The sequence below is a fragment of the Ambystoma mexicanum genome, chromosome 2q (assembly GCF_040938575.1).
Source record: "Ambystoma mexicanum isolate Mex_15411 chromosome 2q, UKY_AmexF1_1, whole genome shotgun sequence".
NCBI lineage: Eukaryota > Metazoa > Chordata > Amphibia > Caudata > Ambystomatidae > Ambystoma > Ambystoma mexicanum.
Window position 1 is genome coordinate 890,521,992 of NC_090924.1, and position 15,100 is coordinate 890,537,091.

Here is a 15,100-nt window from a genome sequence, read left to right on the forward strand (position 1 = left end):
TATATTATGCACTGTGCTGTCTTTTCATCTATTTCTGTGGCAACAAATGTTCGTGAAGCGCTCATGGCGTATGGTATTAATGAGCAAACGTAACAGCTATCCTCAGTTGTCTGCTTACCAATGCGGGTCATGTGCTGGTACCATATGTTGTTTGCGACGTGTGCTGAATCTTGTACATAATTATCAATACCTTTATTGTCTGAGTATGTGCTGCGTTTAACTCTATTTTGCTTGGGTGCAATGTTACTATTACCACCTGACGTAACACCTGTTGCAGCAGGGAACGGGGGTATATTAGGTTTGGGTGCAGCAATAAAATTGATAGCATAGCTGTACTGCCAGACAGAGGCAGCCAAGAACCCGGTGATCAGAAAAATCCCTATTATTTTTATTACATATGCTAATCTCACCGGCATTTTGCTCTTACCTTGCTGCAGTCCTGGCAGCGTATTCTTGTGACGTTAAAGTTGCCCGCCTAAAAATTCTCAAAAGTGCTCGTTATTAAATGTTAGTTTTGTTTCCTTTAAGCTCTCCCTATCAAGTAGTCATTCAGTGCCCAGGCGAAGAGCTGCTCCCACGCTACTCTAAGTGATCGGTCTCTTAGGACCGGCAAGTATGGGCGGAGGTGGGGCATGTAATATTCTATGGCCAGGAGGAAGGCTGTGTAGTAGACACGTACCTTTCTCCTTTTTAGGTATGTTGGGCTTTTTATTTCGTATACAAATTGGTGTGACAATTCTTCTGGGTAGTTATCGTCTGGCAGCACCATCTACGCCTGTACACTGAACTTGTTAATTAGCTTTTCTTAACAATACAATATTACGCAGTTCCTGTATGTGCGAGAGAAAAAAGAGAACATTCACGTGTTTACATGTGTATTGGTGCAAGCAATGTCCTTCAGTTTTAGTTACAACTGTACTTAGGAGTCAATGGGGGGGGTTTGCGCTCAGATGGCGGAAGTATTTTTACTCTTTGAGCGTGTGACCATGGGGTGGGCAGTCTGGGGATCACCCCTTTCTTCGTCAGTTATCGTCTCCGAGGGAACAATTGGGTCGTTGTCTGTGGTGGAACTTTCTTCCGCGGTCAGGGATGTTGTTGCTGTTCTTCCAATGGACCTGTCGTTGGCGCTGGGGCGGGTCTGCAGTTTGTAGATCTTTACGTCATGTAGGTGGTTCCAGGCACGCTTATCCTTTAGTTTTACTGCTCTTGTTGATACGTCCTCTACCAGATGGGGGCCAGTGAACCTCTTCTCGTTCCACTTTCTATTGAAATTGCGAAGTAGTACGTGGTCACCTTTGGCAAGTTTGCACAAGTTCTCCTTTCCCAATTCTGTACTTGCGCCTTTTTCTTGATTGCTGGTAGACCCGCCCCGTGTGCGCTCGAGCTGTTGAGACACAAACACGACACTAGTAATCAAAGAAGACACATATTGATACATTTCATCACCTAACACACTCGCTGAACTTTCGTGGTCGGTGAATGCCCTTGACGTTGGGGTTAGGGGAAGGCGCATTTGACGTCCAGTAACCACTTCGTGAGGGGTGAGGTGGTGGTCGGACCCTGGCCTATTTCTTAGTTCAAATAAAGCTAACGGAAGGCAATACAACCAACTTTTCTTTGTTGTTTGTTGTATTTTTGCAATTGCCTCCTTCAATAAGCCATTCAGGCGTTCACATACACCATTAGCCTGTGGGTGGTATGCACATGCAAATTTGTGTTTAATGTTCAGCAGGGATGTGATATGCTGGAACATTTCATTTGCGAAATGTGGGCCGTTATCTGATCTTAACACCTCGCACACTCCCCACCTGGGGAAAACCTCCCTTACTATGAATTTGGCTGCTCTAAACGCATCAGGGTGTGAACAGGGCCCTGCTTCAATCCACCTGGAAAATGGGCATACTACTACAATCATATACCTATTACCTTGACATATGTTGATCATATCAACATAGTCAATGTGAAGGTGCCGAAAAGGTCCTTCTGGCCGGGGTATGGTACCTCTTATCACTTTTAGAGTATGACCGGCCGTAAACTGTTGACATGTGAGGCAATTGCTGATAAAATTTGACACATGAGAGTTTAACTCAGGACAAAACCAATCTTCTCTAATTCGTGCTGCTATTATTTCCTTGCCTGTATGGGCAGGGTGATGTAATTGGCTCAGGGCGGTATTTAACAGTGCTAACGGTATTACAACTTTCCCAGTGCCACCCTGGCGCCATAGTGCGTCGGTTGGTGACATTGTACATCCTCTTTTTACCCATACTTCTTTTTCGGCCATTGGTGCAGCCGCTTGTAGCTCCATAATCTGTGTGGCTGGGAGATGGGTGTACCCTTCTCTTATTAACATCTCCCTAGCTATTCCCCTCCCTCTCCCTCTCTGTGAGTCTGTGGGGTTCCATATCTCACCAAAGTATGCAGCATATTTCGCATGTGCGTCTGCTGCTGCATTCCCTTTTGAGACGTAGTCTTCACCATTGGTGTGTGCGATGCATTTCACTAAGGCTAGTTCTTGGGGGTCGTTTATTACTTCAATTAGTTCAGCCAACAAGAGGGCATGTTGTACTGGAGTGCCATCAGCTCTCCTAAACCCTCTTCTTCTCCATTTTGATAACCCTGAGTGGACAGTGGATGTAACATATGCACTGTCGGAATATATGGTTACTCTTTTATTAAAACTTTCCTTTAATGCCAATATTAGTGCAACCAGTTCCGCGGCTTGAGCAGAGTAATGCTGTGGTAATTGTACACACTTCATAGCCACACACACCGGCGCCTCCAGCATTTTTACTACTGCTGCCCCAGTCCTTCGTATCCCATCTCCTTGATCAATAGTTGATGACCCATCAATAAACAAAAGCTCACCTCCCTCTAGTGCGTTTTCTTCAACTTTTCTAGTACATGAGTACATTTTAGTTATTTGGGTGCAGTCGTGGGCGTAATCTCCCTCTTCAATTACTTCTGCTAGGAACCTTGCAGGGTTAACCGTGCTACATCTAACAATTGCTAGTTCAGCTTTAGACAAAATAATCTCATAACCTGATGCCCTCTGTGTCGTTAGTGTGGACTGAGGTTTATTCAATATCGCAAATAGTGCATGTTCCACAAACAGTGTAGTTGGACACCCCATAGTTATTGCTGATGCTTTTTCTACTGCAAAAGCAGCTGCAGCAAGACCTTGTTCACAAGGGAAGTGGCCTAACATCACAGGGTCTAAGTGACCGCTGTAAAATGCTACTGGTTTATAGCCCATGCTCGTTTTTTGGGCCAATACTGCTTTCATCACTGCTGAGTCGCAATGTGAAAATATAAAAAAGCGTCGCTCATAGTCTGGGGATGCCAGTACTGGAGCAGTTGATATCGCGTCTTTCAATTCGTCAAATGCCTCCCTCATTTCCATAGTCCATCCCAACTTTTTCTCCCCTTTATTTGCTTCCTTCAAACCCTCAAGCAGGGGTCCTATGTATGAGCTGTAATCAAATACCCATGCTCTACAGTAGTTGCACAGCCCCAGAAATTGCTGCAGTTCTCTTACAGTCTGTGGCACGGGAGTGCTTGAGATGGCCTGTGCTCTTTGTGGTGCAATCCTTCTTCCATGTTGGGATATCAGTTGGCCAATGTAAAGTACCTGTTCCTGACAGTATTGTATCTTTTCCATCTCTACCTTGTACCCCTTTTCAGCCAATATTGTCAACATTTTTAAGGAGTCCTCTCTACATTTACTTTCGTTTGTACTGCAAATTATTATGTCATCCACATACTGTAACACTGTGCTTTCCACCTCAACGTTACCCAAATCCATCTGTATTACTCTATTGAAAATTGAGGGTGATTCACAATACCCCTGTGGTAATCTGGTATGTTTCCACTTTGTATTTCGGTAAGTGAAGCTTGTCAAATCTTGTGAGTCTGGGTGTAATGGTATTGAGAAAAAAGCATTTTTAAGGTCAATCACTGTAAATCGTGATGCTTCTGCTGGAATGCCACACAATATTGTGGCCGGGTTTGCTGTTACTGGATACTCTGCTTCTACTATGTTGTTCAAGGGTCTGAGGTCCTGTATGAAGCGCCAAGACCCCCCTTTAGCCTTGCGCACCGGGTACACAGCTGTGTTACATGGTGATTCTGAGGGGACCAATATGCCATTGTTTATAAGGGCCGTTATGGTTTCATATATGCCCTCATCTGCCTCTTTTGACAATGGGTACTGTTTCACTCTTGGTAGTATGGCACCTTTTTTCAATTTTATCCTTACACCCCCTATGCTTTTTATGCATCCCACGTCATAAGGGCTAATAGTCCATAATGATTTGGGCACCTTTGACATATCCTCCTTAAAAAATGGGACTGGGGTGCCTGCGGGTGCCTCGAGTGCCATTGCAATTTTCTGTGCTACTTGTTTGTGAGCCACTCTTAGCCATATTTCTACACTCATCATGAACACCATTTCACCTTCCTCCTTTTCTTCTGAGAACAGCTCTTCATCTGACACCTGGGTCAGCCTACATCCTTCTGCTAGTGCTATCACTGCCCTCCATGCTCTCCCTTCTTTATCTTGGGCGTGCACAGCAACATAATCAGCTGTTGCAATAATGCTCTCAATGTCCATCACAAACACCTTCCCTTCCAGTTCATTAACTGGTGTTTCTGGTCGGAACAGATAGGCTGCTGGCCTCCTCCATATTTTCCCTTCTATCCCTGGCATCCATGCAAATGCCATGTCTGTGCCATACTGGAATAGCTCGCCATCTACTGGCTCCGCCCTAATCGCTGTCTGTCCACAGTATGCTTGCAAAATCTGTCGTGCTGCGAGCATGTTAATCCCTGGAGTAGAGCAAATTATGCCATCCTCTGTAAAGGAGATCGTCATATTCAACCTGTTCATTATGTCTCTCCCCAGTATATTTACTGGTGAGGCACTATAATACAAAAGTGGGACTGACAGATCATAATCTCCAATAGATAAGGGAACGTTATCAGTAAATGGAACCAACCCTTTAGCCCCAGAAAATCCTTGGGTGTTCATGGCTTCGCCTGACATCTTAAATTTACCTTCCCTTATGCAAGACCGGGTTGCCCCGGTGTCAACAAGGAATGATAATTTTTTGTCACCTATCGTTACCTCTATGCGTGGTTCCTCCGCACTATTAGGTGTTACTGACAGGATGGGGAAGGCCGTCTGTGGGCTGACCTATTGGGGGTACAATGATTGGCCATTCCCTGTGTAAGGGTTGTGTCCCAACACCGTCACCCTACCCAATTGCGTTTGTTGAGTTTGGGGTGGTGGTTGTATTAACGCTACTTGTTGTTGTGGCGGTGGCAGTTGCTGTGTTATTTGTTGTTGTGGCAGTGAATATTTTTGTGGCTGTTGTGTTGTTTGTTGTTGTGGGTCACTCCCTTGTTGTGACATCTGCTGTTGTTGTATGCCCTGCTGTTCTTGTGAGGTCCTAGGTTGTGCTTGTTCATTCCATGCTGGTGTTCCTGGCCTGACCCTACACGTACGTGACATGTGTCCTAATAGTCCGCAGCTCCAACACACGGGTGGTTCCCTGCTTTGCCATGGGAAGCTCCCTGTGTTGTCCTGGTATACGGGTTGCCCTGTGGGGTAGTAATTTCTAAGTCCCCCAGCCTGTTGTTGGGTATTATATCCGTATCCTCTCCCCCTCATAAATCCTCCTCTCCCTCTGTTATAACTATAATACCCAGTTCCTTGCATTGGGTACCCTCCTCCCATGTTTGGTGCGTGTAATTGCAGAGGCGGCACTTGCTGTATTACACCTTGTGGAGGCGCTATTTGAGCGTGATCTTGTGCAGCCACTACTTGCGTTGGGCTTTGGGCCACTGGTGTGGGCGTAGTTATTAGTGCCCCTTCCATTGTGTATTTAGTAAGTTTTTTCTGTACTAGTTTGGCCTCTTCTGTTTTCCTGTCCTCTTCCTTTTGTTTCATTTTTCCTTGCCATGTCCTGCAGTGATGTACTATAGTCAGTTGTATTTCTGGCCATGGTTTTGCTTCCATCCCCACTACTTTCTTTAGTTGTTTCTGAACTCCTTCTGGGAGCCCTTGTACTAGTATATGATAAAATATGGCTGGTGTTTTGTCCCATTGTTCTCTAGTTTCCATGCGCCACTTCTCTTGAATATCCTGGATATAATCAACAGGATCCTCATTTTCACCCATCTTACGGGAAGTAATGGCTCCTATGTCTGATGTGTCTGGGTACTGCACTCTCAGTGCCTGCCATAGCGCATGTCTGCAGTTTGCAAATGGTGCCCCATCATGCGATGTGTTCGTTATTGTTACCCCATGGAATCCCGCTCTTTTCCAAATGTCATCCGCTCTATCCCCTAATATTGATATTAACAGGCCCTTCACATCTCCTACTGCTAGTTTCTGTCCTGCGGTGTGTTTTTCCATTTCATATATCCACTTACCCGCACCTCCACTTAGTGATGGGAGCCTACATTTTATATTTTCTTTATCCGTATGTTTCCAAGGTACATACTGTGGTCTAACCCCTCCCCTCTCCAACAGTGGCATTAAATTCTGTCTTGTGTCACCCTTTACGCTCCATAATATTGAGTCTTCACACCCCTCCTCTTCCCCCGTTTCTTTTACTACTTCAAATTCTTCCTTACTACCTCTGCTCCTACCTCCCTCTTCTTCCTTTCCCCTTTTTTCGTCATTTCCTGTGTTCAATATGGGTATGTTTATTTGTCTGTCTTGCCTGCGACTAGGGAGGTCCCTAAGCCGACATGCATAAGGTGTAAGTTCGTTCATGAAGGGCGCGAGCTTTATTCTGTGCAGTGAGCGTGCGGTGGTTGAACATGTAGGGTGTGACGTGGGAGGGCGTGATGGGGATGTGGGTGGCGTGGTTTCATGGGTTTGTGTTTCCCCTATTCTTTTCACTCCCTCCTTACTTCTCTCCAGCTCCTCCCATCTTCTACTCATCCAGGGCGAATCTATGTTTGTTCTAGTGAGGTATAGTTTATCTAAGCTTTCCCTTTCACTCTTTCTTCCATCCTTCTCCACTCCTTCTTCCTCCTCACTGCAAAAGTCATTCATAAATGGCACCCCCCACTCTGCCTTTTTTCCTTTTATTGTTACTGTTTTTAAGTCTATTAGGTCTCTTTCTCCCCTTTCGTTGTTACCAACTGTTCCCCCTAGTGCTGATGTTGTTGCTACCTCTCTACTTTTATATACATCTCCCCATCTTTCACTCTCCCTACTCCTCCCTTCTCTTCCCCCTTCACTTCTCTCCTCCATTTCCCTACTATTTTCCTCCCTTTTCCTTTTCAATTCCTCCATTACTTCGTTGCTCATCTGTTCCAATATTCTTTCATCCTCTTTCTTCCTTTCCCATTTCACCCTTTCTCTTTCTACTATACTCTCTATTACCTTCCCCTCTTCATATTTCTTAGCTGTCTCTGATAGTACCCTCCTCCTCCATATTTCCATTTCCTTTTCCTTTTCTTCTTCTTCCTTCTTCTTCTCTCTCAGCACTACTCTTGATACCCTATCTGCTGCTGCTTTTACCCTTTCAGCTTCTCTCTTTTGCTCCTCATTTCGTTCCCTTAATTTTTCCAATTCGTTCTTACCTTCTTTCCTTTTCCTCACTCTCTCTCTTTCCTCCCTCTCAAGTTGTTTGATCAATTCATTCTGCTCATCCCTTAGTTTTGCTAATCTTTCCTCCAAAATCTCTTCCTTCTGCCGTAGTAGCTCCTCTCCCCTCATTTCACTCTCTCTGGCACTATCCTCGTTTGTTCTCTTTACCGCCTCCCTTTCTTCTCCAGTTAGTGAGCCTCGTAATTTCAATAATATCTGTGCAGCTACCCACTCATCGTTTCCTATCTCTACAGTCTGCTCTTCTCCAATCCTCCCTTCCCCCATTGGCATCTTCCTATGAGTCACATATGGTGGAGGGCTGTATGCCGGGTTCGAGTATCCTTCAGCCGCCCTGAACTGTCCTTCTATTTCTCCTAATTCTCTTAAAGGGTACAACCCTCCTCCCTCTGTTTTCACTCCCGGTGTTATGGGTATCTCATTGCTCGGTTCCTTTTTTATGTCGTCTGATTTATCAATCTTTTCTCCTCCCTGTCCTTCATTCCCCGTATTCTTTGTCCTTTCACACCCCTTTTCCCCATCCGTTCCTTCTTTCTTAATCTCCTTTTCTTCCGGTGTTTCCCCCATAGTGAACATTCCATTTGGTCCTGGTCGGGACCCCTGGAACATCCTCCATAAGTTAAACACCTCCACATGGTTTGCCAACTTCTTCCCCTTGTACGTATTGTGCAGATGGTTTAGTAGTGAATGTTGGGCATATGGATCGAAACTACCATTAGGTGGCCATGGTGTTAACATTTTGTTTTGTCGTCCCCTGGGTCCACTCTATGCTGTACTTAATTAATTTCTCCCTATGTGGTGGCAGTGTGGTGCATATGTGTTGTAGTGGGGTAGTGAGGGTATTCCCCCACTCTCCCGACCCTCTCCCGTATGACATAGTGGCACTCCCCTTGTTACCCTTCCCTTTACTAGCAGTTTACAATATACAACCTTGTATTGCTTACCTTGCCCCGCAAGTGTGGGGACTTACGACAATCCTTTGACAAATTATGCAATAATAATAATAAAAAATATATTAAAAAAAAAAAAAAAAAAATAATAATAATAAAAACAAATATATATGTATATATGTATGATGTTATATTATATTCCTTCCCCTACGGCCCCCTGCGGCCGAAGCGCACGCAGCCCCCCGCGGCTGCGTACCCCTTACGACGATCTTATACAGTCGTCCTGTTTCTCCGTTCTCCTCCCCCTTTTACACTTGCCGTGGCCGGCGTTCTCCGTGCGCAGCCACGCCCCTTTCCCCTTCTCCTCTTTCGATCCACTCGTTTATCGTTTATCTCCGTATCCGCTCCTTTATCATGTTTCTCTTCCCCACCACTCTCAAACCCAAAGTTTCTTGTGCTCGCGATATCCTATTAAATCCCTACTGGTGACGTCACCGATTTCTTCGAGCTACTGGTACATTCTTGTTATGTTCTTTAAGTTCAAAATACACTTGCAATCTACCCCGCTAACCCTACAGCTGTCTTCCTGTCTCTCCTGGAACAAGGTAATCTCATCAATAATATAACCGGACTGCGCACGCTGCGTCGCCTCACGTGTGATACGCCCCTCAACAGGAGGGCTTAACCAGCCAATTATCTTCCGTTTTGGGCAACTATGTAACTAGCTACCGCCCACAGGGAAACGTCATCTACCTATCGAGTTTCTTGCTCGAACAATAGGGAACCTCATCTACTCATTGATCAATAAATGTCAAATCGTAGGAAACCACACACACCCACCCTCACACGTAGTCGCAATTTAGGCCATCAGTGTCTTACGAGCGGCTGCACGTGATGTTTTCGTGCCCCGCCCCCCTCTTTCACGTAACGTAGCCGACTGCTCTCGCACTCGTTTCGCTACCATTCATTCCATTGGCAACACTCAGTTAAACCTTCGCCGCACATCTGTACAATACCTCCCTCCTCCCTTATTTACTTCCTCCCCCTCCCTCACAATTTCGCATTGCTTGTTGTGCGTGTCATGCTCACCAAGTTCTCTCGATGCAGGGCCGCTCGACTGCGTGCACCCCTCCAAGCGGCTCGCCACCTCCCCTCGTCTGGACCACGTCTGGACACTCGCCGACCGCGGGCGGGATACTTCTCAACCGGCTCCCGAGGGCCAATATCCGGATTGCGCTGTCCGGTCTTCTCGCAGCTCCGCGATGGTCCTGTAGTCCTCAGAAGGGGGCAACGGCAGAGGGGGCCGCGCCGCCGGGCCTCCTCGCAACGGGAGTGCCTGGAAAAATTAAAAATAAAAGTCGATCTTAAACAGATCTCAGCAGTGCCTCCAACTTGTCGGGGGGAAATTCTGCCGGGGTCGGCCGGGCCGTCCGCAGACCTCCGGGCAGGGAGGCCCCAACTCCTCCCGTATATCCCAGATGAGATAGAGTATGAGACACACACAAGGAGCAAGGTGACTCTGCTGTTTATTTAGACAAAACGGCAGGGATGGGTCAAGGAGCGTACGCGTTCGTCCTGACACACACACAATCGTGGGGCTCGCAGGCCCTTTTTACTGCATTATGACGCGCTACTTGCGTCACTTCAGAAAGTTAACAAAAAACCTATCGCCACTCTTAATTGGTTGCTCGAGTGGTAGGGTTAGTATAGTACACATATAGAGAATGATATTAGTGGACAAGGTGTAGTCAGGTGGTATATCTGGGTTGTCCCTACAATTAGATACATAAGAATTGTTACATGAAGACTCCTGAGGATTGGCTAATATTACTGACGTCTGAGATAAGAGCCCCATGTTCTGATTGGTGCACCCGTGAGCTTCCCAGCCTGGGACCACCGTTGTTCCCAGCTCTCGGTGTACCTGTGATTGCAACAATGTTTCAATATGGGTACGTGCAGACAATGTGAGGATTTATTCATAGGTGGAAGGCTGACCGCTCCCACTGTAGCAGATGTCCATTGAGCCTTTCAAGTGTATCGGCCTGTGTCTCGTAGCGAGGGACCCAGACGCCTTTTCTCTCCTGGGTTTTGGCATCTCGTCAGGTTCGGCTTGGTCACGTGGGGAGGGACCGTGAAAGAGGCAGAATTCTGCACAATTAATATTGTTTTTTCTACTGCGCGTCTGGTTTAATTTGCCGGCGTGACTTTATCGTTGGGGCGCGGAGTGCGAGGTTGTAACATCGTGCCTTTGATGATTTGTTCTTGGAATGTGGGTTTGCAACATTGCGACCTTGGCTGGTTGCTCCACCGGGTTCTTTCTGCAGGATCAGCAACCTGACTCTTGCTTTGTTAATGTCCACGGGAGCTCTTGGTTGAGGCCTACTCGGGCCTGGTGCATAAGTAGTCCGTTTGGTGCATAGGTGCTTTTAGGTTATAATAGCATATATTTCCATGACCAGTATCGTGTTCCCATTATACCTCTCATGGTGGTAACGGGTTTCAAGAGAAGCGTGAGCAAGCGTTATAGATGAGTTCATGATGCGTCTTGCGTTTCTGCATTCTGAAAGCCTATGTAAAAATAATAAAGATGCACGTCCGTGAATATGCCTGTCGCCTACGTCAGAGCACTGAGTATGTTCTTCGTGTAGATTGGTGTGGAAATGTTCATTGTGTATATTTGTACAGATATGCTTCCCGTTGTCTAGGTCGTCATGGCATCTCTAACGACGTGTGGATTTTAGTCTAGCTGATCCGAGCCGCAGGTGTCGGCATGGCCAGTGCGGGCTGCTGGGCAGGCAGATGGACACATCCGTATGTTCCTGTACCAGGGTACCTGGTCGTCTGGTAAATGGACAAACTCTTCTCGCGGTGGGTGTCTGGGCCGTGACCCTCTAGGCCAAGCGCGAGAGGTGAAGGACGGGAGCCTGGTCTTCCATTCTCCCACTTCAACGAGAAAACTTTGGGAGCAAGGCAAAACGCATGAGGAAGCAGCTATTCCAGGAGAGCAGTTCAAAAGGAAGAGAAAGGCGGCGAGAACTGAAAGGATGACAAGAAGGAAATGCCCTTGCCCTTTCTGACCCAGACCCGTGAAGCCTCCATGAAAGGAATCATAACACCGGGAACTACAGATATCAACGGTGCACGGGGCCCACCCACACAGTTAACCAAGGCGGGGAGAGGCGCTTGCTTTCGTCCTTGACTCCAGAGACAAGAAATGCCAAGCGGTTCATCACAGCCGTTGGGTCGGAGGGAGAACCGTTAGTAAACCGAACTGTGTTGAGCGAAGGTTGCAAATGACAACATGATATTAATTGAAAGAATTTACAAAGAACGTGTGTGTTACTAAACTTTTAAAATCCAGGGAAAGGCCAGCTGCAAAGTCGTCCAGCTCCACGTGGGCGTTCATTCGAAAGACTCTTTGTTGAAACTACTAATACCAGATGGCCCTACGAGAGCCCGTTGTAAGAGGTCAAAGTGGTCATAGAAGGGTCGAGTGAAAAGCTTATGTACAGTCGAAAGTCTTTCACACGTTGTGGATAGCAAGTGAATGGTGTTTGTGGCAAATGTGAACCCGACTTTAGGATGCCTATGAATTAGGGTAACCAGTAACACACCCGAGAACATTGCATTAACCGGCTTGTGTAAAGCCTGACTGGGGGCTGAGACCCAGGCTTAGGGAAGAAGAGAACCTAAGGGATCTAGAGTGACTTTCTTGGGAATCATGGCAAGTGTGAACAGATGGAGGGATGCCAAGAGAAAGCTAGGGGAAGGGAACCCTGCTTTCTGATGAACTGTGAAATTGCGAACTAAGGCAAGTGTGAACCCGACGGAGGGATGCCAAGAGAAAGCTAGGCGAAGGGAACCCTGCTGTCTGATGAACTGTGCACCTGGTAAATATGAACCCGGCTGAGGGATGACTGCAAGTTGGGGTGAAGCATAATAACCCTGTGATCATTGTGTTGACAAGAGTGAATGAGGGATGTCCACAGTGAAAGGTTGTTTTAAAGAACATTGAGACTTGTGAAAACTACAGGTGAAAATATTTTGAGTAAAAGGCCATAGTGAACCCAACCGAGGGAGGCTAACATTCAAGAAGGATTGGAGCCCGATTGAGTAGGATCCAGGGGTGAAGAGTCATCACCCAATGTTAAAGAATACGGAAAGGAACTTTTGTTTTGTTTTTTGACACATCAACCCCTCTGAGGCGAAAGACTTTGTATGAAATAGACGTGGCTACCAAAGGTCCTGATATCGCTGAAAAGAACTGTAATCTCATGCTGGAGAAGCCCAGTTGTGTATTGTATTCAGGAGTCTCACTTTGTCCCATGTTAAATACGTGTGGAAGGGAGACCCCAGTTATACCATTCTGACTTATCATTTTGTGAACACTTTTCTGCGGGAACATTATCCCACACAATTTTGTAACTTAGTGGTAAGCATAAGTTTTCTTTCAGTATAGGCTCTTTTTATTTGACAAGACATCACTAGGACTGCCTTATTATTCTTTGATGGTCATAGCTTGCTCCCATCTTAGATTAGCCATTTTTCTCACCCATTCATACAGTTTAATAAACACCCTTGAACGGTGATCACTTGTGTCTGTCTTTAGTGTTAAAGGTGGGATATGATTCGACTGAAAAAAATTGAAACCCATGCTAATAACTGTCGTACCACCAGAAGGGGAAAATAGAATAGTTGAACTCTTGGACTCTGACGGCGTATCCACACGAAAAGAGGCGTTGTTCTCCCAACTTCAGATCCCGTCTGGTCAACAGGATCTATTGTTTAAGACTTGTATATCATTAGAGACCCTTCCTCTTTCCCATTATAATATACAACAGTGGGATCTCATAATACTGAAAGTTTGACCCATCTCTACCTTCATTAGACCTAGTGCTCTGAATCCCCCCTATCAACCCTTATTTTTGGCACCCAATTGTCGTCCATCGCTGGGCCTTCAGGGGTAGAGATTAACTCACCAGAACCCCTTCCCTCGGCTGAGGCAGAGGAATCAGAAGATTTTGAGATCTTATCCGAGGGAGTTGAGAGTTGCTCCTTTTCTGATTCGTAACCTTGCACAGAGGGAACCCTTACACCCCCGGAAGAAATGGCCGACCTAGCCAATGTCATCGCACAGTTAGCGGCCCATCAGATGCAGGCCGAGGCTAGACTCCATGAAAACCTGACCAAATTGTTTGAATTACAAGCAAGACTCCTACTACCACAAGGGGTACTTCAATCATATCTTGGAGGTGAAGATTTAAGATGTATTTTGTTTTTTACTTCGAACACCTGGCTGGCCAACTAGGATGGGAAGAGAACCTCAAGAGGTGCTATTTGGGCCCTTTGTTGAAAGGTGAACTACAAACCACCTATCAACTACTTAATCTTGCACAGGGTGCCACCTTTTTATCCATCAAAGAGGGGCTGTTAAAAAGGGAGGGACACACCTACAATCTTTATCGGCAGAAATTGAGAGCCATTAGATTAAACCCAGGAGAAACCCCCTTAGAAATGGGCGAACGTGTCAAAAACACAGTGGCCCTGTGGATCAATAACAAATCCTTAGAAGAACTGACAGAGATGTTAACCCTAGAACAGTTCACTAATTACTTACCCCATTTTTTGCAGAAGGCTGTCCTGTAGTTAAATCGACCTACCTTAGCCACAGCCACTGAGACTGCACAAAACCACTCAGATGCATCTAAACAATTCCACTCAGCCCATCGGTAGGAGGATCAGAAGGATCCCAAGCCTATGCACCAACCTCAAACTCAAGAAATAGATAAACAAGGGGGGGTTGTAAAGAACTAAAGAAGGGATGCCACGAGATAAGAATGGATCCTGAAACCAAAGATGAAGGCAAAAAGGAGGGAAGTAGATCACCTCCTCCCATCTGTTTTTCATGTAGAGAAACTGGACATGTGGCTTGACACTGTCCAAAGAATCTAAGGGGCGAACCTATGGAAATAGGCTGTTTAAAGGGTGAAGAATGGGAAGAACCTGAAGAAGAGCTAGAGACTTTTAGTATCCGTTTATGTCAATCTTCAAATGACTTTACATGTGAAAAGGCTTGGGTAAATGGGACACAAGTAAGAGCCTTGATTGATTCAGGTAGTAAGCAAACTGCTATATGGGCCAATGTATTTACATCTAAAGACCTAGAAAATGCGGACCTAGTGAGAGTTACATGTGTGCACTGAGACAATGAAGTGTACCTCAAAATACCTGTACATATTAATACCCGGGGCGAATCCTGGGAAATATTGTCAGCCATAATTCTGGGAGTCCCCAAAGAAGTCATTTTGAGGAGGGATTTCCCTACCTTCTCTACTCTTACAGGAAACTCCACCCCCATTTGGAGATTTTCTACCCCAGAGTTGTTGGCAAGCAGACCACTACTCCCCAAACTCTCCAATATGGAACTGGGAAAACTCGAGCCTAGGAGACCTGAACCAACCCTCGAAAACCACTTCATAGGCTACTGTAGAGATACCAGTAAAAACAATACACCTCTATCAACCCTGATCACGACAAACCAATGGAATATACAAGAGTTCTTGGCCATTTCTCGTCCCTGTTCTCT